The following is a 26,188-nucleotide window of genomic DNA, read 5'->3' as shown; positions in this document are numbered from 1 at the left end:
ATTATGTAAATATGAAGTATATAAATATGTTTTCTGCTGTAAAATATCCCAGTGGGAAAAGAAAAATGAGACTTCTCTAGCCCTTAAATTCAATAGCCCTATTCTATTGAATTCCAACAAGGTATTTGTTAATATAATTAGTAAACAATGAATTAAAACTATTTCTAAATGAAATGTTGAATTCTCTATTTTAGGCAATTATTGTTTCTTACAGAAAATCAGATTATTAAGAACTCTACTAAAATTCTAACAGCACCAAATTCCATGGGAAATTTCTTTTGAAAGTTTAGTTGTAGAAAACTTTGTTTTGGCTATATCTGTGTTTTCACATGGGAGAAACAAATGTTTCCTTTAAAGGGTAGAATGACAACAAATTCTCAATACATAAAGTTGAGAATTGTAAATATCAGGATTGTATCAAGCATATAGTACATATAGTGTGCCAACTACTGTGCTAGTCACTGTACAAAAGAAATAAAAAAGATTGTCCCTGCCCTTAAGAATCTTCTCTTAGCTGTAGATTAGATTGAAATGCATGAAACAGCTAGAGAAGAGCCCAAGACTTACTTCCTTATAACTATACAGTCTTTTCTTCTGTAACTTCAGAATAAATTAAATTTTGTGCCTATGCATAACTTTCATTCTTTGAAAGTGCTTTAATAGATTCTTTTGGAGGGAGGAGATCAGACAACATAAGTTTTAACCACTGAGAAACTCAATATCAACAAATATAAAACTGGGCCTGGCAAAATAGTAATGTTCATACTTCTTATTAATATAATTTTAAAACAGAAGTCTCATTAGTTTTGCTATTACTTTCAGTAGGCAATACTTATTTTGAATTTTATACATACATGCAAATTGCACCATCTCATATTTTCCAACAGATTCATATTGTCAAGAAAAAAAATCTTGTTCTCAGCAAAGCCCAACCACAGATAAATGCCCCTCATGACAAAACTTATAATCAGCATATTAACTAATAAACTTCCTAATAAGTATTTCTGTTTTATAAATAATCAAAGCTCCTGGTTGTTGAACATGTGTTTGTAATATGAATATACCTACAATACTAATAGTGCAGATTAAGTGCAAACATGTTCCATTGCTCATCCAGTAGAACATGCTTGGAGCAGAAATACAGCCAGTGACCTCTACATACTTACCAGAAGGAGCATTGACAGTGTCCTCATTCTGAAGTCATGTTCACGTGATTCAATATTATTATCTTAACTACAAAGACATAAAATAAATTTTCCACATAAGAAAATATAAGCCAGACTGTCTGTCACCCATACATCACATACGAAGGGGAAAAGATAAGCTCCCAGTAAGCAGAGCATTGTAGAAAGATCAGAGTCTTCAGAGTCACACTTGAGTCTGAATTTCTGCTTTGCTACTTAACCTCTTGTAACCTTATTTTCCCCTACATCAGAGGCTAGAAATGAGGGCTGAGATAATATATATATTGGTAGAGTGCCTGGAACATAGTAAGTTTCCAATAATGGTAGTAGCTGCAGTTTATCATGTTTATTGTCATCGGCCTCATTTTTTTCTTTCCCTCAGTGTTATAGCTGGTTATTCAGTTCCCTGAGCGCCTTCTCGCTTCTTTACCACGCACCTTCCTTTTGGCCCCTGTTCTTTACTGCAGAACTCTTCTTATTCTCTGATGACTGCCCTAAGCTTCACATACCACGCTTTCATTGCTTATTTCCAGACTGGTATCTCCAGTCTGGACTCCTGTTCTACATCTCCAGTTAAATGTTGAAGAGACATCTCACACTCAACACATCCCAAACTAAATTCCTTATATCCCCAGTAACTTTTCCCATTCCAGGGAGGTGTTGAGCTTGAAGCCACAAGTAGGGACAATAAAAAAGGAAATTGACCAGCCTTAGATACACAAGCAAGGATCCCCTAAATCCCTCAGCCCTTGACCCCAGAAAGTCCCTCTGGGATAAGGAGAGCTTTACTCCCACAGATTCTGTATCTCATGTGTACGGATGCCCCAAATCCTGACCATCATAGTCTTCATGATTGTCTTCATACTGGTGAGTCCATGCAGTCTAATAGGAAGACTCCTGGATGAGGAATAAGTATTTCTGGGTTCTAATTCGAGTCTCTTCTTAACTCTCTGACTTTTGCTAAGTCACAACACTCTCTGTGACTTAATTTCCTCTGTGATTTAATTAACGGGGAGCTGTTAATAATTAAGGTGGCAAGCATAAACCATTACTTAGCTGGGCAAACTAGGAAGTATAGTGACCCTAGTTATCACTCAAATCCCTTCCTGCATTCATGATACATGATTTTATGAGTTGCCATTCCTACAGTACAGATGATGTGTTACAAAACCATTGTTGTACATGACTAGTAAAATATATGTTAATATTAAAACAGTCTGGTAATTAAAATAGTCTATTAATATTAAAATCATCTGTTGTTACTACTAGACTAATATTAAGTTAAATTGGCTTTTATGGATTAACCAGAAAACCCAGGCAATACTTAAAACATTGTTTTCCTGAAAACAATTGTATTCCGAGTCTAAATAGCTAATTTTAAATTCATCTGTTAAGTTAGAAGCTATCAATTTTAAATTTGTTTGACCTAAAACAATCTCCTTCAGGTTTCCAGATGGACTCCTTGGTTCTGTTGTCTCTGTACTTTACCTGTAAAGTGTATATTCACCTATTTCTGCCATCATTTGATTTATTATTTTATAGTGTTCAGTTATATCTTCTCTTGGTCTATAACTTTTAGAGGAAAATGGTACTGCTTCAGTTATATATAAGCCATTTTATATGCTTCATCTAAATTGTTTCTTCTGAAAGTTTTGATCTCTGACAGTTCCCCTCTTGCAACTGGAGCCACTTTTCCAATCTACATATGAGTTTCAGAAATAATAATGGCAAATATTTGTATAGTATTTATCATGAGCCATGCACTGTTCTAGGCACTATGTATATGAGCTGATTGAGTCCTCACAACAGCCCAGTAAGGAAGGTTCTGTTTTCATTTCCTATTCACAGATGAGGCAGTTGGCATAGAAGTTAAGTGATTTGTCCAAGTCCACACAGCAAGATGGAGACTGGCTCGAGTCTACATTCCTAACCACTGTGTTTTATAAGAATAGGTTTGGGGCTGGGCGCGAGGTTCACACCTGTAATCCCAGCATTTTGGGAGGCCAAGGCAGGTGGATCACCTAAGTTCAGGAGTTCGAGACCAGCCTGGCCAACATGATGAAACCCCACCTCTACTAAAAATACAAAATTAGCTGGGCGTGGTGGTGCATGCCTGTAATCTCAGCTACTGTGGAGGCTGAGGCAGGAGAATCACTTAGAACTCAGGAGGCAGAGGTTGCAGTGAGCCGAGATCATGCCACTGTACTCCAGCCTGTGCAACAGAGCAAGACTCTGTCTCCCCACCCTCAAAAAAAAAAAAAAAAAAAAAAAAAAAGATGCATTGTTTGGCTCTTATTGAGGATCATAGTTTTTAGGACTTCTAAAGATTTATAGCTGCCTCTTCTCTCTGGTATTCATTAGATCTTCTACTTCTTCAGCCAGGCATGTGGCCCCAGAAGGATATCATTCCCGGGATCTCCACATGGAATCATGCTACTGAATTCAACGTAGGAATCCATTCCAAGCACATAAATAACTCCTGAATTTTCTGAGAGAAGGACAAGTACTATGGAAGGTTCGATAGTGGGAGAGTTTTTTTGCTATGTGAGAGGGAAGTTTTATAGTGGAATAACATTTTGCTTTGTTGGAACCATAAAAATGCCATTTCAGCTAAAAAGGAGTAGCATTAGGCAATGAGAAAACTCCAGGGTATTTAAGGAAAACAGGCAAGAAATTTCCCTGGAATTAAAAGATGATGAGGTTAGAAAAACTCAGGGTATTTAAGGAAAACAGCAAGAAATTTCCTGGAGTTAAAAGGAGTGATGAAAAATAAGGTAAGAAATTACAGGTTGTAGCAAGATCATCAAGGAGCTTAAAGAACAGACGATAAAGAGTTTAGTTTATTCTATAGAATGGTGATTTTCAACTATTTTTCCACTCCCAACAAACTTGAGAGATCTGACACATTCATCTGATGCAGTGTGAGATAATTTATAGGGCTTGGGCTCTGGCTTCCACCATCAACTACCTGCATCAGCTTAGGCAGTCACTGCTCAGGCAGTGACTTCCCACCTGTAGAAAGGGGCTAAGACTAGACCAACCTTGTGGGTTGTTATAAGGTTGAAATAATGCATTTAAGGTGATATTATTTTCATCATTATTGTCTTATTTTTTTATTATCAACATCATCATCATCATCAATAGCTGTGGATTACTGGGACGGTGACTCTCTGAGGGTGGCAGTGGAGCAATCAGAACCTATGAAACCAGCTTTAAGAGGCTCTACCTTGATTCTGATACCTTACTCCATTCCTTGGAGTCACTCTTCCAGATAAGGAAGAATGTAGCCATATGGTAACAACATGACTATAATTGGAATCCCAGGATAACCACCCAGTAGCTGAGCAAGTTAATTAGCTTAGCCTCAGGCAAGTTACTTTATTCCTTGGAGTCTTATTTTCTTTGCATATAAAATAATAAGGCTTCCTTTTTGCACAGCAGTTATAATATTTAAATACTTGACACACAGTAGGCCCTCATTACATGATGTGGTTGTGTCTTTTTTTTTTTTTTTTTTTTAATTATGATGCTAACTCAAACCCTGTTCCCAGCTGGCATCTCAAAGGAAAAACCTAAGCAACCAGGAGGTTTAAACAGGTTACTTAATCTTCACATTTCTTCTCACTCCTCAGGATTTAATTCTACCAGATTCTAACTGAAAGTAGGATCTCTTTATTTTTTCTATGTGACTGTTCTGCTTCTGTCTCTTAATTGGTTTCTCTGTCTGTCAGCTTGGGTTGAAGGAGAAGTATAAAGAGAATGATAAAGGAGATGTGAAGGGAAGACCTATGGTTCCTAGAATTTTTTTTTCTAGCTGTAAAAACAGCTACTTTAACTTTTGGAGTCGATCAATGTGGTTACCTTAAGATAAGAAGTTGAAGCAAGTGAATTTTTGAGATGATTTTTTGACAGCCTTGTGATTGCATTTGTGTTATGTTGTAGTGTGATTATGCTATTACAGCTTGGGTTGTAAGGTCTCAAATTGAGACACCTTTCTAAATCCATATTTATGGCTAATTCTTTAGAGAGGTATGCTTGGGCTCCAGGCCAGTGATGCACAGAAGATGAAATGACTGACTGCCTTATTGGAAGCACAGCATGCTTGATTCCTGTGTAGCGAGGCATTGGGAAAGAGAGCTCTTTTCAGTCTTGTCAAGCCTGATGAAGGTGAAGGTAGAACCAGGGAAGCTGAGCCATCTTTTCTGAAGTGTTCTGCTTAGGACATTGCTTCCTGTACTCTGAATCCTGCTGACATTGCAGATATGATTTAGCGGAATTTTCACATCATCTACAAAAAAATCTTATAACATAACCGAGTGAAACCACTTAATTGAAAAGCATAAAAATAATTACTCAGGAAATTTGCCAGAATAAAATCTGGGTTGATTTGTGACCCTAGAATTTTCACCCCCACCCCCCACCAAAAAAAAAAACAAAAAAAGATTCTATAATTGAAAATGTTTAGCTATTTGTAAGAATAGATATTAGCATAATACCACTTTTTAATTTGAAAGCTAAACATCCGTATTAGTTCAGCATAACAAAGGTAATTAAATTATATTTTGTACTATCTAGGAAAATGTATTAAAGCAAAAGTTTCCAAAGATTTTGCATTTATTAAAAGGGAAGCTTAAAGGGTATCAAAGGATGGTGAGACCGTCACTCAGTATCTGAAATAAAAAGACAAAGCTGAATTTTTACTTACTGTTGTAACGGAGTTATACTGGGATCAGGCACAAGCAGAGCCAACTATTGATCTTCTGTAGGGTTTTAGAGAAGCATGGCTTTAGGAACCGGCAAGTGTTCAAAAGCACGTTTGGACTACTGTCATCTGTAGAAGTATGATTACTTGGGTATGACCGTTGGCCCTCAGAGGTATGTTTATTGGAATGGATTAGTTCCTAATTGGCTACTTCGGGAACAAGGACTATCATTGATTGGCTAACTTCTAAAGCATGTTCAATGAGGCACGTTTATTGATTGAATGAATTTAAAACCAGTTTTGGTGGCTACTTGTTACTGTGGCTAAAGAACAATCAGTCTTTTCCAAGGAGTGTGGAAACTTTTTTATTCTTAGTTCTCACTTTTGCTCTTCACTCAGGAGAAATAATTAAGAATTATCCAGACATTCAACTCTGTTGTTGATTCTCCTTAAAGATGAGATTTCAGTGTAGAGAACTCTTTTCAGTTTAAGTGTCAATCAGCATGATTTCATATTCTGTTTATCTTTGAATCATTTGTTAAACCATCTGCTGGGACAATAGTTGTGCAAAAGCATTTGAGACTGGACAATAAGCATTAAGTGACTGTAAGACAAACAAAAATAATGAGAAATATTTTAAGAAGGGACAAGAAGGCACATCAGTACCAAGACATAAGATTTTTGAGGCCCGACCAAGAAAACAAGTCTGTATGTTTCTCCAGGTAGCTTGGCTGCCTTTTTTTTTCTTTCTTTCTTTTTAGCTTAGATATAGATTGCTTCGTTTCATCTGTAATGTTAGTTCAGGTATAGCGTGAAGTGTTAGCAATGTTTTAGGTTGCCCAAGAGAAAATACAACACCATTGTATTATCTATAGCTGTAACAATTAACTATAACTATTTGAGTTAAGGAAATTAAATTGTTCCCCTAGGGCTTGGACTGTGTTATTTACTGTATCAGTCAAAGTGAGAGGAAAATCTTCATGGACAATTTTGAATTGTCAATTCGAATTGTCCAGTTGACTGTCCTGTTGATGAGGTTGATATTTTTAGGCATTTGTTCCACTAGTTACTATTTTCCCAGAAAGGACTCTAATGAGACATAATCCATCCAAGGCTACTGGGAGTCATATCCTTGGATTGGCTTAATAGTTCTGCAGAACAATTAATCTGTTCCTGGATTGGCATTAAAGAAACTAATTCCTACATAGGAAGAAAGAGCCAGGAATTGTACAAGAGAGAGAATCTGTAAAGACAGGAATGCAAAGGAGTGTGACATAGAAAAATTTTGTTCTAATGGTCATGGGTGGAATCTGTCTACTTTGTGTAGTCATCTCTTTGTTCTGAGAATCTTAGGTTAATAGTCATTTCCCACAGATCATCTGCTTCTGAAGGTATGCTGAAGAACCTCAGTTTGTGTTCTCTGATGAATTGTTACTTTTTAGCTCTGTCAAAGTCTCTTTCATTTTCCAGAGGATAGCAGAGGATGTGGCCAGTTCACGCTCATCCAGGGATTCTGTTTTATTCATCACTGAAGCTTCAGCACCCAACCCTCTGCTTGGCACATAAATATTTATAAAATGAATATTGTTTCGTATTATTTGTGAATTATTTTAAGCATTTCAGTTATATTTCTTCATTTCGATTCTGATATCCCATTGAAAGCAATAACTATGTCTTATTCTCTGAATGCTCCAGGAATGTCATCACGCTGTTTTCTATGTTAGATATAAATAAGTATTCATTAAATTAGATATATTAAGTATACTTTGTATGAGTAATAGGGAAGCACCTGACAAGGTTCTCTATCTGAAAGAGGTAACAGATCAGTTGGAGAGATTAAACTTACACCCATAAACAATTTGAAAGTATATTTTTAAAAAGTAAAATTACATTCTCAACAAGTATAATAAAATATTCTATGAACGACTACAGTGATATGTTGCTTAACAATGGGGATACAATATCTAAACTTAGAAACGGTGCAGAAGTATGGTATTGTAATCTTACAGAACCACCATCATCTATGTGGTCCATTGTTAACAGAAATGTAATTATTTGGAGCATGACTGTAGGTATTTTAACATCATAGCCAGTTTAGAATGCTAAACTTTACATTTGGCAGGTCATGGTGGTTCATGCCTAAAATCCCAACATTTTGGGAGACTGAGGTGGGAGAATCGCTTGAGGCTGGGAGTTTAAGACATTTTATATTTTTTAAGACATGGGGAGACCCAGTCTCTATGGAGACAGAGAGAGAAAAAGAGATTTTAATTTTATGATTGAAAGTAAATAGGCTGAGCTTGGTGGCTGACACCTGTAATCTCAGCATTTTAGGAGGCTGAGGCGGACAGATCGCTTGAGCTCAGGAGTTCAAGACCACCCTGGGCAACATAGTGATACCCCATCTCTTAAAAATGAAAATGAAAATTTAAGAAAAGAAAGTAGGTAAAGCTTCACAGTGAAGTACTATTGCACTATATACATCAGGGATAATGAATGATCTACAACTCTATACAACAATGTAGTAAATCTCACAAACGTAAGGTTAATCAAAAGAAGCCAGACACAAACTACATATTGTATGATTATAGTAAGTACAAAGATAGGTATAAAAGGTTTTTTGAAAGTAAATGAAGTTTGATAACTAACTTCTGCCAGCATAAGAACTAATATAATGTAGGAAATAATAGTTTGTGCCTTCTAATTTGAAAACTAACTGGTAGGTGATCAGGCTCATTCTTTTTTCCCCACTTGATAAGCCCTGTTTTTAAATACTTTATTTAGAAGGAGAATATGAAGAAATATTAAGTGTTTATTAACTGCCAATCTGTATTTTATTTACATTATCTCATTAATCCTTTCAGCAGTCCTCTGAGATGTGTATCATCTCCCCTACTTTCCAGGTGAAAAATCTGAGAAAACTGAAAACTTAAAAAATTTGCCCAAAGTAATACACAGTCAGCCCTCAACATCTGTGAGTTCCACATACGTGTATTCAACTAAACTTGGATCAAAAATATTCAGGAAAAAAATTCCACAGAGTTCCAAAAACCAAAACTTGAATTTGTTTCACACTACATTGAATCCTCGTGAGTGAAGTGATGTGTTGGCATTGTGTCAGGTATTATATGAGTAATCTAAAGATGATTTAAAGTATACAGGAGGACATGTGTAGGTTATATGCAAATACTGTGCCATTTTATATAAGGGACTTCAGTGTCCACAGATTTTTATATCCGTGGATTTTGCTATCTGCAGGAGGTCCTGAAACCAATCTCCATGGATATAGAGGGACAACTGTAGTAGTTAAGTGGTAAATAAGATTTAAGCTTAGACTTATATTACTCCAAAGCTTATGATCTACCTCCCCAATCACAGGAGATAAGTAAAAGGATTGAGAACAATCTGGTTAATTCCATTATTTGGTAATGGGAAGTGACAGGAAGAATTCCTGTACGCTAGGGTAGGGGTCACAAACTTTTTCTGTAAGGGGCCAGATAGTAAATATTTTAGGCCTTTAGGCCATATAGTCTTTGTCACAAGTACTCAACTCTGCCATAATAGTGCAAAAGTAGTCATAGATGATATGTAATTACATAAGCATGGCTATGTCCCAATAAAACTTTGTTTATGGATACTGAAATTTGAAATTTATATAATGTTCATGTGTCACAAAGCAATATTCTTCCTTTGTTTTTTTAAATGTTAAAAACTAAAATTATTCCCATCTTGTGGGCCATATAGGGCTAGATTTGCCCTACAGGCTATCATTAGGTGACCCTGGCTATAGGCTGTTGCTTGGAGGGTTGCACACTGCTACTCAATATACAAAGACGAAATCTGCAGTCTACCAAGACAATTAAAAAAGATCGACATTAAGGCATACTTTATATAAAGTACACCCATGTTAACATATGCATACACCCATGTAACGACTATCATAATCAACATATAGAATATTACCTTCACCTCCAAACGGTTTCCTCATGCTCCTTTGCAGCCAGTTCCCCTCCATGCCAGGCACTAGGCAACCACTGGTTTCTTCTCTGTCACTATAAATTATATTTCCCTCTTCTAGAATTTTATAAAATCAATCTAAGTATGTACTCTTTGTTTCCTCCTTTTACTCAACGTAATATTTTGAAACTTATCCATATGGTTACATGTATTAGTAGTTTAATTCTTTTTATTGCTGAGTAGTATTCCATGGTATGAATAAATCATAACTGGTTTATCCATTCACCCATGAGTGAACATTTGGTTTGTTTCCAGTAGGGGCTATTATGCATGAAGCTGCTATGAATATTCATGTACACATTTTTGTGCAGATATATTTTCATTTCTCTTGGGTAAACACCTATAGTAGAATTTCTGGGTCTTATGGAAGTAAATGTTTAACTTTATAAGAAACTGCCAAGATGTTTTCCAAAATGATTATACCATTCTGCATTCCCACTAGTGTGAGAGTTCTAGTTGCGCCACATCCTTGCTATCACCTAGTATTGTCAGGCTTTCTATTAATACCTTTAGCCATTGTAGTGGCTATAAAGGTAGTATCATAGTGATCATAATTTGCATTTACCTGATGACTGATGATAGTGACTATATTTTTATGGGTTTGTTAACCATTCATGTTTTCTTATGCCCATTTTTTTTTTTAAAACTGGGTTGACTTATGTAGTTATAAGAGTTCTTTTTATATTATGGATACTACTTTTTTTGTTAGATATATGTATTTGAAATATTTTCTCCCAGTCTATGAATTGTCTTTTATTTTCATTTTAAAAAATGTTATTATGTATTTTTGAGGTTTACATTGATGTTGAAACAGGAAATGTTCCTTGTCCCCCTCACAGGGCATGCGATGGTGGTATGGCTGGCTTCTTCCATACACTATTGCTCAGACCTCTAGGGGAGCACACAGATGAGCACAGTGTCTAGGGGTGAATGTTTACAGCTGAAGCCCCAGTGGGTGTGTGTTACAGGATGCTCTTTTAGTTTAGCCATCCATAGATGGTTTATGTTAGCTCAATTAGACTCCTGCCTTATCGCAAGGATAGAGGGCTTTCTGTATACTGGGGTTCTTGCCTTGGTGTACCAGAAGAATCAGATTACACGTGGGCTTAGAGAATGAGTGCAAGGTTTTATTGAGTGGAAGTAGCTCTCAGCGGATGGGGCAGCCAGAAAGGAGATGGTTTTCCCCTGGAGCCGGGCCACTCAGCGGCCTGCGCTCTCCTCCAACTGCCCCAGCCAAACTTCACATCGTTCTGCCAGTCTATGGCCTGCCAGCATGCCAGTGCCTGTTGGTGTGTTCCTCCTGATGTTCAGCCGCCCATATGTTCCTCTGCTGATGGTGCTCCTCTTGACGTCCAGCTGCTTGTGTGTCTGCTTGCTAGGGTCTCAGGGTTTTTATAGGCACAGGATGGGGGCATGGCAGGCCAGGGTGGTCTTGGGAAATGCAACATTTGGGCAGGAAAGCAAAAATGCCTGTCTTCACCTAGGTCCGTGGGCACAGGCCTGGGGGTTGAGCCCTAGCCAGGGACTATGCCCTCCTCTACACAGCACTTCCCTTCCCCACTTCCATCTCATTTAAAGGGACCATGCGCTTCCCAGCACTTCCATATCATTTCCCCCCTCTGAAGAGGCACATCGTACGGCCTTTAGAATATGGACAATGACTGGTCTTAGCTGTTTCCTGCCAACGGGGGCATTGTTTTGGGCAAAACAGCAGTCAGATTCCTCCCAGTCTATCTAAGGGTTCCTAGCAAAGGGGAGTCATTGTCTGAGGCTTCAGTTGCCTGTTTGGAGTTTGATGGCTTCTAGGCATGAGAGAAAAAAACAAGTTTTACAAGGTTAAGAATACATGGGTTATACGTGTATTATACAAGGAAAGAATTTAGTGCCAAAGATTACAGAGATAAGAAGTGAAATATATGAACAACAATATTGTACCTTGAACTGTATAACCCTGGTGAAAGAAATTAAACCTTATATGGGAGCGGATAAACTTTTAGAATGAGAAATGGCTGTTCTTGCCATATCTTTAGCAGTTGACAGATGCACTCCAGGAATTCTGGGGTTGCTTGGGGGCCATTAAAGCTTCTTTCTTTTTCCTGCATTTCTCTCCCTTTGCTGGACCTCCCTGTCTATTATAAAAGACCGAGGTGGCTACTTTAAGGAGGTTCTCTAAAGCACTATCTGGTCCCAGGGTCTGTTTTTATAGCTTCCTCCTGATATCAGGGGCTGTCTCAGTAATAAATGTATCCTTTGGGATTAGCTATCCTGCAACTGAATCAGGAGATAAGAGAGGTGTGCTTTACCAAGGCCTCTCTTAGCTGCTCCAGGAAGGCAGTGGGATTCTCATCAAATCCCTGATTGATCATGGACAACAGTATAATTGAGAGGTTTGGTCTTAGTTCTACATAAGCCCTCTATTATGCACACCTAAGGGTGCCTCCTCTTCCAGTCCTCCACCTCGTCATTGGGATCCCATTTAGGGTCATACACTGGTACTGTTTCTTTTCCAATTGGATAATATTCGCCCCCTTCCCTGACACTATATGTGATACAAAACTCATCCCCAGATCTGTCTGCTACTTGCAGAGCAGCCTGCTTCTCAGTGTCCATCAGGTTCTGATTCAAAAGTAACATAATGTCTCTCCAGGAGAGTTCAAATATTTGGGTGAAATTCTAGAAAGCCTCTATATATCTATCAGGGTCATCTGAAAACTTGCCAAGATCCCCCATTTGCTTTAAGTTCTGTAGGGAGAACGGGACCTGGACCTTACCGGGCCCAAATTCACAGGGCATCTGTTGGAGGAGCAAGAGTGAGACTGGGGCTTGTTTAGAGTGAGGATTTCTAGGAGGGGGTAAGGGAGAGGCTGAAGCTGGATAGAAAGGTTGGGGTGGACCCAGAGGAGCAGGGCTTAAGGGTGCTGGCTCCTCTGCTGGGGATGCCTCTGGGACTCATATCTTTAATTTCCTGGCCTGGCCCCTTGCAGCCTTCCCTGAGACGGCAAACATGGGGGCTGGGTCAATCCTACATTGTCAGCAAAGGTCCGGGATTGCCTTGCAAGGTATAGAAAGCCTACACATATGAGACCTCAGACCATCTGTCCTCACGTCTACAGAAAAGTTCCAATTGCCAGATAGTAATGAAATGAACGGTCCCTTCCTGAGGCCAAGCCAGTCCTTCCTGTAAATCATAATTTGGCCAAACTGTTGTGCAGGGAGCTATGAAGTGCTTTTCCTCCAGATTCTGAGGGTCAAAGCAGTCCCAATGGTTCACGATACACTCCAGAGGAGTATAAGCTGGGGGTGGTGAAGAGAACTGGTTGCCCATTCTGAAAGATGGGTAATAGAGGCTTCCCTCATTTCCCTTCCTTCTTTCAGTGAAAACTCAGAATGTAATGGAGAGAGAAAGTGAGCATCCTCCCTTCACTCTCCACCTCTTACCCTGAGTCCTGGTGACCTTGGCAGGTGCTGGCCATAGGTACAATTGCAGTTTGTACCCATGAAGCAGAGAAAACCTGGAGAATAGGAATTAACCGCTGTCACCTATGCCTCCCTTTCTCCCTGTTGCTGGCAATCTTTGAGTTCCCTGGGCCTGTTTATGCCATAAAGCATGGCCTCCTCCTGTGGAGTGGGGTTCAGTTGGCAGAAATTGGTCCTTCTCATTTACATTGTGTCTGTTTTCTGGCTTTCGAACCCTTGGACCTGGTTTTTCTTTCTAGGGCTTCAGCCTGAAGCTTGGAGTCGAGTTTGGGACTGAAAAGATATTTCAGAGGCTGTTTGTATCTGTTTAGAGTGTCTCAAATGAGCCCTGCTGAATTTGCAGTTCTCAGCCAGCAGGGGTCATTCCTCCCTTAACTTCCATATCAGAAACAGAGTTGGGAGGGGGAGCCCTCTCATACAGAAAAGGAAAAAAACAGAAAAACAATTTAAGGGGCAAAAAAGGGGAGATTCTGGGGGAAGAACCCCTTGCTTAGTGCAGCTGGGTTCCTCTAATTCTTATATCTTTCCCCGGTTCAGACTGGGTCAAATTCCTTGGCCAAAGGAGAAATGTTCCATTGGCACAGCAGGCGAAAAGCGCCCTATCTGTTGACCCCATGGGATCATGGCTACCACTGGTTTTCTCCTGCCCTCCTTGTGACTGTTGGGTTTGGCTTTTGCCTGCTGCAGGCATGCTCAGGTGCCTGAGCTTGGAGGGGTAAGAATAAGGAGAGGTGCCCTGAGCATGCATGCCTGTGGCTGTCAAGGTGGAAGCATACATGCACCTCTAGGAAAAAATTGGTCTGATTTGCACCTTTGGCGACTGAGCCAAATGCTTATTTTACTTAGTAATATTGCCACAGCCTGTAGCAAAACTGTTAACATTATAAACAAAGAGATAAGAGCCATTTTAAACCATGTGAGAGAGAGAAAAAAAAGAGATAAAGTCTGGAGGTTTTACCTGGCCCAGTTAGGGCGGTTTAAAACTCCATGAGGGGAAACAGAGCCTCTTACCCACAGGAAAGAGAGAAAGGTGGTGGAGTTTCAGAAGAGAGGAAACCCGACAGTTTCACATTTACTCACACCTTCCACAATCCTGGATGAGCCCCCAGTTGAAAAGGGAAAAGTTCCCTTGTCCCCTTCGCAGGGCATGTGATGGGAGTGTGGTTCACTTCTTCAGTGCCCAGCTGCTCAAACTTCTAGGGGAGCATACAGACAGGCAGGCTGTGGGGCTCTGACCCCACGGCAGTGTCTGCGGGTGAATGTTTAAAACAGAAACCCCAATGGGCTTGTTTTACAGAGTGCTCTTTTAGTTCAGCCATCTGTAGGCAGCTTGTGTTAGCTCAGTTAGACTCCTGCCTTATCGCAAGGACAGAGGGCTTTCTGTATTCTGAGTTCTTGTCTTGGTGTACTTGAAGAATCGGATTACACGTGGGCTTAAAAAATGAGTGCAAAGTTTTATTGAGTGGAAGTAGCCCTTGGCAGATGGGAGAGCCAGAAGGGAGATGGTTTTCCCCCAGAACCGGGCCGCCCAGAGGCCTGGGCTCTCCTCCACCTGCCCCAGTCAGACTCCACGTTGTTCTACTGGTGGATAGCCTGCTTGCATGCTGGTGCCTGTCAGTGTGTTCCTCCTGATGTTCAGCCACCCATATGTTCCTCCACTAATGTGCTCTTCTCGATGTCCAGCTGCCTGTGTGTCTGCCTGCTAGGGTCTCAGGGGTTTTATAGGCACAGGATGGGGGCATGGCAGGCCAGGGTGTTCTTGGGAAATGCAACATTTGGGCAGAGAAACAAAAATGCCTGTCTTCACATAGGTCTACGGGCACAGGCCCGAGAGTGGAGCCCTAGCCAAGGACCATGCCCTCCTCCACACAGCACTTCCCTTCCCCTCAGCACTTCCCTTCCTCTCTTCCATATCATTTAAAGGGACCACACCCTTCCTGGCACTTCCATATCAATGTTATGAAATACATATAGATAATAAAATGGTTACTATATTGAAGTAGATTAAAATATCATCTCATATAGTAACTTTTTTGTGTGTGACAAGAACAGCTAAAATCTACTTATTTAACAAAAATCCCTAACACAATACAATTTTATTAACTTTAGTCTTTATGTTGTATATTAGATCTTTAAATTTTGCCTTTTTGTTTTCTTGACCATGTATTTTAAGAGCAGAAGTTCCAATTTTAATGAAGTTCAGTTTATCAGTTTTGCAAATGATTAGTGCTTTTATATCCTAAGAAATCTTTGCCTATCCCTCAGTTGTGAGGCTTTTCTGTTTTAGAGATTTTCTAGTTTTAGTTTTTATTTGAGTCTCTGACCATTTTGAATTAATTTTTGTGTATGGTATATGATAAGGCTTGAGGTTCGTATCTTTCAGTATGAATATCCGGTTGTTACAGCACCATGTATTGGGAAGACTATCATTCTTCCTTGAATTATCTTAGCATCTTTGTCAAAAATCAGTTTACTATATATATATGCAGGTCTATTTCTAGACTTTCTTCTGTTCCACTGATTTATATGTCTATTCTTAAGCAACTGTTGTTTTCTTTTAAGCCTTAACTTGTTCTTGATTTTAGTTTTAAAAAGAAATCATTTACCTTTTTTTTAAATTGCAAATTCTTCTGTAGGTAGCTGTCATACATATATGAGTATTTTTATGTTCATAGGTACAGATATACTGAATAACCAAATGTAATGTAGATGTTTTTGCCACTGTGATTTCTGCCAAAATCAACATCCTTTTATTCTCTACTCTCAACATAGAGTTTTGGCATTTCAACAGCAGTAGTAATTATATCTACAAATCCTTATGTGATGCTGTATCTCAAACCTTCTGGAAGTCCAAGTGGATTATGTCTGGGTTTTCACACTTGTCATTTCTCATAGCTGCTTTTTCCAAGATGTTAATTAATTAAGCATTTTTTCCTTTTGTACATCAAACTCTATGCTGTTCTCTATATTCTTTCTCCAAGCAATAACTTTAGACTCTCCCATGTCAAAACAAAATTCATTTTATAGTGTTCAAATTTCTCCGTTATTTCTTTGCCCCTTCCTTTAATCCCCTCTCAATATAATGAGTTTTCTTCTTATCACGGTTTTTGTTTTGTTTTTTACCTTTCTTATGTCAAAGAAGTTCAGAGCTATACTTCTGATTTTGTTTTTTTACTTAAAATTAAAATTTTTTCAGGTAGTTTCACTTTCCAGAGGTATCCATTACTCAATTCCTACAGATTTCAAAATCATCTTTCTAAATCTGTTTTCTGAGACCATATATGTCCCCTACTTAAGAAATGGGTCTCTATACTGAGCTTAGTCAAGAGAGGGATGTTAGGTCATTGTTTCATGGGGCTATTTTGTTTTGTTTTCAGTTTATTGAGTTTTCTTCTCATAAAACAGCATATATTCCTTATTGTCAAAATTGCTCACAATCCCCACACTCAAAGGCCATCATCACAAATATTTTGGTGTGTATGCTATTTTTTAAAACTTTTTTAAAAATAATTTTTCAAATTTGAGTAGTGTTTTGGAAAGACACTCAATAAACACTTTTAAATAAGTGAATATGCGTTTTTCCAGTGAAATGTTTTGCTGGGCAACCTGCAGAAGGCCTATTTGAAGCGGGCATGATAGTAGAATCAGGGCCATTTTGACTATGGACAAAGAGTAAAAAGGGAGCACATAAGTTGTACAGGGCCTAGCCTCTGCTGATTGCACCTTTCCTTAATATTCTATGGATATCAAGAGTATTACACTAATTATACTTAGCATATAGTAGAAAATCAATAAATGTTCATTTATTTTATTTATATATGCTTCATTCACACTTTTTTTCTTTTTCCTTCTTCTTGTTAGAAACCAAGAAACAACTTATTTAGTTTGAATATTTCCTTGATTTTTAGTCTGTCATTTCTTAATATCAGGTGACATTAGCTGTCTCTAGTTCTTTGCATTATTCCGTCAGAATGTCATGGTCGGATGAGGGAGTGTCCATGGCAGGTGTAACTAGGCAATAGTTAACACCCAGCCAAGAATGATGATTTTTTTTAAATTCTAAATTGTATATTAACTGTTGAATAAAGAACAATATGTATAAGGTATAAAGAATAATAACATAGTGAATACTAGTACGCTTACCTGTCAGCTCAAAAATATAACACTACAATTGCCCTAGTACACACAGGTTTAGAAGACACCTATGTGCCCCATTCTCCTCTCCAGAGGAAACTTTTCATCCTGATAGCTTTCATGGCTATGTTTTCCCTTGTTATTTTACTGTATGTATTTGGACACCTGAATGTTTTATTTCAACATGTTTTTAAGTTTTAGAAAATGGAATCATACTGAATATATGCTTAAGTACTTTTTTTGCTCAGCATTGTATTTGAGACTCATTCACATATGTAAGTGTTATTCGTCTACTATATTTAGTTGGACTACCATTCAGCTATTTTACTGTTACACAGTATTCTATTGTGTGAATATTCCACAATTTATTCAACCATTTTTCTTTTAATGGACTTTTAGATTGTTTTAGCTTTTGCTATTAAAATCAAGGCTATGAATGTTATTGTGTAGGTCTCCTGGAAGGTATTATAAGAGTTTATTTTGTAAAGAAGATCTTAACCATTTTATGTCATAGGATTCCTTCAATTTTTTTTTTTTTTTTTTTTTAGACGGGGAATTCTGGCTCTGGTGGGGGGCCCAGGCTGGAGTGCGGTGGCCGGATCTCAGCTCACTGCAAGCCCTCGCCTCCCCAGGGTTCATGCCATTCCTCCTGCCTAGGGCCTTTCCCAAGTAGTGGGAATACAGGGCGCCGGCTTCGTCGCCCGGGCTGTTTTTTGTATTCTTTAGTAGAGCGGGGTTTCACCGTATTAGGCCAGGTGGTCTCGATCTCCTGACTTTGTGATTCCGGCCGTCTCGGCCTCCCAAAATTCTAGATTTACAGGCTTGGGCCCACGGCGCCGGGCCCAGATTTTTTTTTTAAATAATTTATGGGATTCTTCTCAAAATTAATGGTTTTTTTAAATGGCATGCAAATAAAAACATAGGATTATTAAAGGAAACCAATTTCTTCTTATATAATATATGTAATGTAAAATACATATCTACGTCTTTTAAAGCCTTGATTTTTAAATTATTAGATTCAATAGATACAAAATTACATTTCAAGAAATATAGTCAGAAGAAACGTAACATAGAGGAAAAGAAAAGAATCATAGAAACTGTACACATTGTTCACTGAAAGTTCTTGTATAACAATATAGATAAGATTGTTATTATACTCATAACTTTTTGCCTTTTCACATTGGAACTAAATAAAAAAGAGTGATATAGAAATTCCCTACATTAGGCGGGGCGCAGTGGCTCATGCCTGTAATCCCAGCACTTTGGGAGGCTGAGGCAAGTGGATAACCTGAGGTCAGGAGTTCAAGACCAGCCTGGCCAACATGGTGAAACCCTGTCTTAACTAAAAATGTGAAAAAATTAGCTGGGTGTGGTGGTGGGCACCTGTAATCCCAGCTACTTTGGAAGGCTGAGGCAGGAGAATCGCTTAAACCCAGGAGGTGGAAGTTGCAGTGGGCTGAGATCGCACCATTGCACTCCAGCCTGGGCGACAAGTGCAAAACTCTGGGAAGAAAAAAAGCCCTACATTAAATGACTATGTGCATATTTTGATTAAATGTCAAGTACGTAAATATTTAAAATGTTAAATATGACAAATGACCTTGTTTCTTGTTAACTTATCTACTCTGCTGTAACGCTATTCACAAGGATGATGTATATGTAAATTGTTTCTAGGTTTTTTTTTTGTTGTTGTTGTTGTTAATAGAGATAGGTCTCACTGTATTGCCCAGGCTGCAGTACAGTGGCATGATTATAGCTCACTGTCACCTTGAACTCCTGGGCTTAAGTGATTCTCCTGCCTCAGCCTCCTGAGTAGCTAGAACTACAGGTGTGCACCACCATGCCTGATTTTTTTTTTTTTGGTAGAGACAGGGTCTCATCATGTTGCTAAGGCTGTTCTCAAACTACTGGCTTCAAGCAATTCTCTGGCCTTGGCCTCCCAAAGCACTAGGATTACAGGGATGACCCACCATGCCTGGCCTAGGTTTGGTTTACCGATGCTCATACCAGTCTCATAGAGGTGTGTTGATAGGAATGGAGGAAGGTATTTGAAAGCATTATTAGACCTTGCCAGGGTGGGAGGACAGAAAGCCAGTGTGGAGGGAAGGGAGCTGCCACTGGCTTTAGGTTTGCTATAGCAGATTTGGTCCAGAGAGTCAGGATGCCTGATATTACTGAGACGTTAGGAAACTTAACTACTACAGCATCACAATATTCCCAGACTTTGAGGCTGTTAACTGGCTGAATCTGGGTCAACCCTTGTGAAAACTTATACCTACTAAAGACTCCACAGCATTGTATTCTTACAGGAGGAAAAAAAGGGTTGGGAAGCGGGGGATTCTACTGAATTCATACCTCCAAAGTCTTACATGAGTGCAACATGGTGTAACCTAATCTCTAGCTGGAACCCTACTAGTAAGGAAGTCTGAGAATTATAGCTGTAGGCGTTTCTCTCCTCGTAAGATAAGAAAGACCATAAAAGGAGTGAGAATGGATGCTGAGTGGCAATAGTCAATATCTAGCACAGTACTCATTCTTCATAGTTTATTTGTATCTTCTCTTTTTATCTTAAGATTTTCCAACAGTTATTGGTCTTATTTGCCTTTTCAGAGGATCAACTTTGACTTTGTCTTCACTATCATGTTTGTTTTCTATTAATGTTTGTACTTACCTTTAGTATTTTTTCATTCTACCTTAGGTTTATTTTTCTTTTTCTAACTTCTAGATATGCATACATAACTCATTTATTTTCAGTCTTTCTTTTCTAATATAACCATTTAGGTGCTGCATTTCCAGCATTCTACAATTTTTGATACATAAGATTTAATTATTGATTAGCTCTACATATTTAATAATTTGCATTATGATTTCCCTTTGACACATGATTTATTTCAAAGTATACTTTAAAATGTCCAAAAATATGGGATTTTTTTGGTATCTGTTACTGATTTCTACCTGCACTGCAATTAGGGAGTGTGGCCTTTGTGACAGTAATCCTTTGGGATTTTATTGAAAATATTCTTATTGCCTAGTAGGTGGACAGTTTTTATAAATATTACCTATGTGTTTGAAAAAAAAGTATATTTTTTAAATGTTGGCTGCAGTATTCTATATACATCCATTAGATCAAATTTGTTAATTGTGTATTTGAAATGATCTGTTTTTTTTTTCCAGATTTTATACAGTTGATTAATTTCTCATCTCCCACTAAGATGGTGACTTTCTCTTTAAATTTTGTTTATTTTTTTTGAGATGGAGTCTCACCCTGTCGCCCAGGCTGGAGTGCAATGGCATGATCTTAGCTTACTGCAACCTCCACCCCCTGGGTTCAAACAGTTCTCCTGCCTCAGCCCGAGTAGCTGGGATTACAGGCGCTTGCCACCACGCCCAGCTAATTTTTGTATTTTTAGTAGAGATGGGGTTTCACCATGTTGGTCAGGCTGGTCTCAAACTCCCGACCTCGTGATCCACCCACCTCAGCCTCCCAAAGTGTTGGGATTACAGGCATGAGCCACCGCGTCCGGCTGTCCTCTGTTTTTTCTTTTCTTTCCTTCTGGATCTCCAAATAGATGTGCTTGAGAATTACTGTCCTACATGTTTATGCTACCCTCCATATTTACGACATCTGTTTTCATATTTCCCCACTCTATATCTTTGTGCTACTTTCCATTCCTCTAGATTCATCTTTCATTACGTATATATTCAAGTGTGTCTAATGTGCTATTAATCTCACCTATTTATTGAGGTAAATTTCAGAGGATGAAACTTTTATTTCTAAAAGTTCTGGTTGGTTTTCTAACTAACTTGTTCATTTCTTCTTTTTCTTTGAAAATATGATACATACATATATTCTGTGCCAGAGTTTTCCATTGTCTAAAATCTTTCAGGTTCTGATTCTGCTTTCTATTATTTTTGCTATTAGTATCTTGTTTCATTTCATATCTATGTCATATGACTGTTTATACCAAGCTCTTGCTCTTTTAGAACACTGATGCTTTTTATTTTTAAATTGACAAATAAGGGTTGTATATATTTATAATATACAACATGCTGTTTTGATATATGTATTCATTGTGGAATGGCTAAATCAAGCTAATTAACATATCCATTCCTCACAAAATTATTATTTTGTGATGAGAACATTTAAAATCTACTCTTTTAACAATTTTCAAGTGTAGTCATGTGCTGTGTATCAAGGTTTTGGTCAACAGACCACATATATGATCACATCCTATGATTATAATGGAGGTGAAAAATTCCTATCACCTAGTGATGTCGTGGCTGTACCGTCCTAGTGTGTTACTAGTTGTGCTGTACCTAGTGTGTACGCTAGTTATCTAGTGTGTCCTAGTTACACTGGCATAAACAAACCCGTTGCACTGCCAATCATATAGAAGTCTAGCACATTTCATTATGTATAGTACATAATACTTGATAATGATAGTAAACAACTGTTACTGGTTTGGGTACTTACTACTATATTCAAAAAAAGTTTAAAAGTAAAAACTCAAAAATAGAAAAAAGGAGAGAGAGGCAAGGAAAAAATAAAATAAATAGGAAAAAACCTATAGAATAACGATATAAAGAAGGAAAATATTTTGTACAGCTGTACAATGTTTCTATGTTTTGTCATTACAAAAGTGTTTAAAAGTAAAAAACAATTAAAAGTTTATAAAGTAAAAAAGGAACTCAGCTAAGTTTAATGATTAGCAAAAAGATTTTTTATATATTTAGTGTAGCCTAAGGGTACCATATTTATAAAGTCTACATTAGTGTACAGTAATGTCCCAGGCCTTCACATTCACTTACTACTCATTCACTGACTCACCCAGAGCAACTTCCAGTCCTGCAGTCTTCATTCATGGTAAGTGCCCTACGTGGTGTACCATTTTTTTTATCTTTTGTACTGTATTTTTACTGCAACTTTTCTGTGTTTAGGTATACAAATACTTCCGGTTCCATTACAGTTGCCTACAGTATTCATTACAGTCACATACATGCTATACAGTTTGTAGCCTAGGAACAGTAGGCTGTACCACATAGCCTAGGTGTGTGGTAGGCCATACCATCTAGGTTTGTGTACATACACTCTCTGATGTTTGCACGGTGATGAAATTGCCTAACGATGTATTTCTCAGAATGTATCCCCATTATTAAGCAAAGCATAATTGTATAGGGGAAGATGGGCATAGGTTATATACAAATACTACAACATTTTATGTAAAGGACTTGAGTATCCTTGGATTTTGGTATCCTTGCGGGAGGGGTGTCCTGCAACCAATCCTCCCATGTGGATACCAAGGGACAACTGTCCTCAATTTGGGATTGTTAGACCACATAGGTAGTTGGATCCTGGCCCAAATCCATGTAGTGGTCACCTGTGGTTATAAATTCTTAGGGGAGACTTTTTTTCCCACCATGTTAGTACCACAGTCAGATAAGTTTCTTTCCTGCTCCTTCTGCAGGGGCTGGTTTATTTCTTATTCAGAGGTGCAGCTTTTTATTTTACATGAAAATCTTCCATTAGACTCTCTACCTGAGACAGGCCTTGCTTTTGTCTCCTGTCTGCTGTGCCCTGTGCCACCATCAAAACCAGCGGAGGATGCCTCCATGTCCCCTGCAGAGGCAGAGGGCACAAACGGCCAGGGCAGCTGCCTGCTCAGGATCCTCATAGTCTTACCCTGGCATGCTATTTCCCTTTGTTTTGGGCCTCCGAAGATTCCTTTCCTTCATGCCAGCTCAGTGATGCATTTTAAAAGATAGTTTTTGTATTTTATTGAACGTTTTACTTTGTTTTCTGTTGGTAGGTCATTTGGGGTATTTTGTTTATAATGCTGCTAAAAATGAAAGTTTCATCTGGGTCTTTTTTGTGTTCTTGTTTTTTGGGTTGTGTTTCTATTTTTGTTTTTTTGTATCTACAAGTATAAACACTTCCTTCTCCTTTTCGGCTGCCCCCCATCAGTGCCCAGCAGGGGTAATGTGGTATAGGGGAAGCAATGTGGGCTTTGGAATCAAACAGACCTGGATTTGACTCTACCACTTGCTAGCTGTGTTACCGGGCAACCACTTCACCACTCTGCCTCTAAATTTTCCCTTCTGAAAATACAGATAATAATACCCACCATAGTACCCAGGAGGAAAAAGGTAATCAAACATTAGTTTTCTTTTCAACAACACCACTTATTTCCCACCTTCCCCCACCTGCCACCCGACAAAATAGTTCAAGCCAAAGAAAAGATGCTTATATCTGAATATAAGAAGTAGACTGAATTCCTGTTGATTGATAATCCTAAATTATTCTTAGCAGACATTTAAATATTAGATTTTAATGAGTAGGGTTTCCAGCCTGGAAACCTGGATTAGGGAAGCATATTTTTGTAGGGGACCTGAATTCAACCTTTGTAAAGTTAGGGGTTAGGAAGAACTGTATTAATTTGCTACTTCTCAGGTTTATTTGTATCATATTTCTAAGCATTCCTCTCCCAAAGAAATCATCTTTCTTCACACTATACACAAGGTGGTTATTGGCAGTTGAGGCATTAAGGGGATGCTAACACAAGGGAATGTTGATTCTAGCTCAAAGAAGGAGCTGGCTGAAGGAATCAATATCGTCCAAAGCAAATATATATTTTTGTACTTTATATATTTATTTAAATTCCAAGAAATACATTTAGAACATGCATAATTAGCTGAGGTTACAGAGTTGCCTTTTCAAAAGGCATATTTACCTAGAGAGGTTATGCATATTTCATAAAGAACAAACAGACGATATAAAAGCACAGTCTACCCTTGGTGAGTTCAATGTGCTTTCCCAAGGAAAAGCATGCATTCCTTAAATTATCATTTAGTTTTAAAACAAAAAATGTTGCATTTAAGAAGTGTCTGCCACTTATTGTCATTTTAATAATTTATTACACACAGTTCCAAAGAAACTGGTATCTTTTGTTAACTTGCAAAAAACGCATAAATTTAAACCTGCTTGAACTTTGTCATCACAATACCTTTAAAAATAAATTGCACGGGAAGAGAACTTTACTCATATTGTATAAATAAATGTGCAAAAGCAGAGAGGGAATATCACAAAGGTGAGTAGAGCAATTTCTGCGTAGTTCGCAATGAAATTTCTTACCTCTAATTTAGAGCTAGAACAGACTATGAAGACATAAATTTATTCGTTTTAAAGAATGAGGGATCAGAGAAGTGATAAATCATATAACTGATTAGTGTTAGAAACCAGACTTCTATTCCAACAATCTTTTAAATAAAGTCCATGAATTCTGAGACAGTGTAATAATTGATGTATCAGTGATGATGGCGCTAATATTTACTGAGTACTTACTCTAAACCAAGCATTTGCTTAGCCCTTTACATATATTATCTTGTTTAATTTTGGCAGTCAGCCCATCCGGTAGGTAATGATAACCCCATTTTACAGATGAGGAAATTTTCACTTGTTGACAGTAACAGTTATTCAGTGATAGAGCTTCTTCAATAGCAAACATTTGTTTCATTTATCATGTATAAGTATTTTGCTGGAAACCAAGGGATCAAACAGAAAGAAGACATGGTTTTCTTCTTTTGGGGATTGATACATTAGATCCCTACCACCTAACATGTAAGATGTATCTGTAAGATGAGTATGTTAAATGAGCAGGGTTTTTTTGTTTGTTTGTTTTTGTTTCTTTTTTGAGACACAATCTTGCTCCGTCACCCAGGCTGGAGTGCAGTGGTGAGATCTCAGCTCACTGCAAGCTCTGCCTCCTGGACTCAAGGGATCCTTCCACCTCAACCTCAATAGCTGGGTCTACAGGGGGCTAATAGGGTATCACTTTGTTGCCCAAGCTAGTCTCAAACTCCTGGGCTCAAGTGATCCACCTGCCTTGGCCTCCCAGTGTGCTGGAATTACAGGCATGAGCCACCATGCCTGACCGAGTAGCTTTCTTATGTTTTGACCACAGCACTTGTAAGAAATATGTTTATTCTGAAACATATACATACATAGATAAATATGTGTAAATTCATAGCTAAAACAAAAGTTTTATGAAATACCCTTGCAGTGCTACTTTTTTACACATGCTACTTTCTATTCTAGTTCATTCTATTCTATTTCAATTTTTTTAAAAGCCAGTTGTGACTGGGTGCTGAGGCTCAAGACTGTAATCCCAGCACTTTGGGAGGCCGAGGTAGGCAGATCACCTGAGTTCAGGAGTTCGAGACCAGCCTGGCCAACATGGTGAAACCCCATCTCTACGAAAAATACAAAAATTAGCCAGGCTTGGTGGTGCACGCCTGTAGTCCTAGCTACTCAGGAGGCTGAGGCAGGAGAATCACTTGAACCTGGGAAACAGAGGTTGCAGTGAATTGAGATTATGCCACTGCACTCCAGCCTGGACTATAGAACGCGACTCTATCTCAAAAAAACAAAACAAAAAACCCGTTTGTATTTATATGGATATATACATATATATTTAAATTGTGTGTGTGTGTGTGTGTGTGTAAAACTCTAACTACTAATAGTCCTCGAGTTCCTTTAGCTATTTATTTTGTTATTTATCCCCATATTTTGTTTGGATTGCTAATTTTGCTTTATTAACTTAAGAAATTATCTATTGACGTCCAGTTGTGGTAGACGAAGATTTTGCTGCCTTGCCCTGTGCCTTATTTCCCCACCTTC

The 26,188-nt window shown here is 38.3% G+C and overlaps 1 protein-coding gene across 7 annotated transcripts in view; it reads left to right on the top strand.

The window, feature by feature from the left end:
• Positions 1 to 26,188, top strand: part of SLC41A2 (solute carrier family 41 member 2) — a 147,433-nt gene that overhangs the window by 113,361 nt on the left and 7,884 nt on the right. The gene's annotated exons all lie outside the window — the stretch shown is intronic.

Source organism: Rhinopithecus bieti, unplaced genomic scaffold (assembly GCF_001698545.2).
Source record: "Rhinopithecus bieti isolate Rb0 unplaced genomic scaffold, ASM169854v2 scaffold_24306, whole genome shotgun sequence".
Taxonomy (NCBI): Eukaryota; Metazoa; Chordata; class Mammalia; order Primates; family Cercopithecidae; genus Rhinopithecus; species Rhinopithecus bieti.
The sequence above is the reverse complement of the archived record's forward strand: the minus strand, read 5'-3'. Positions and strand labels throughout refer to the sequence as shown.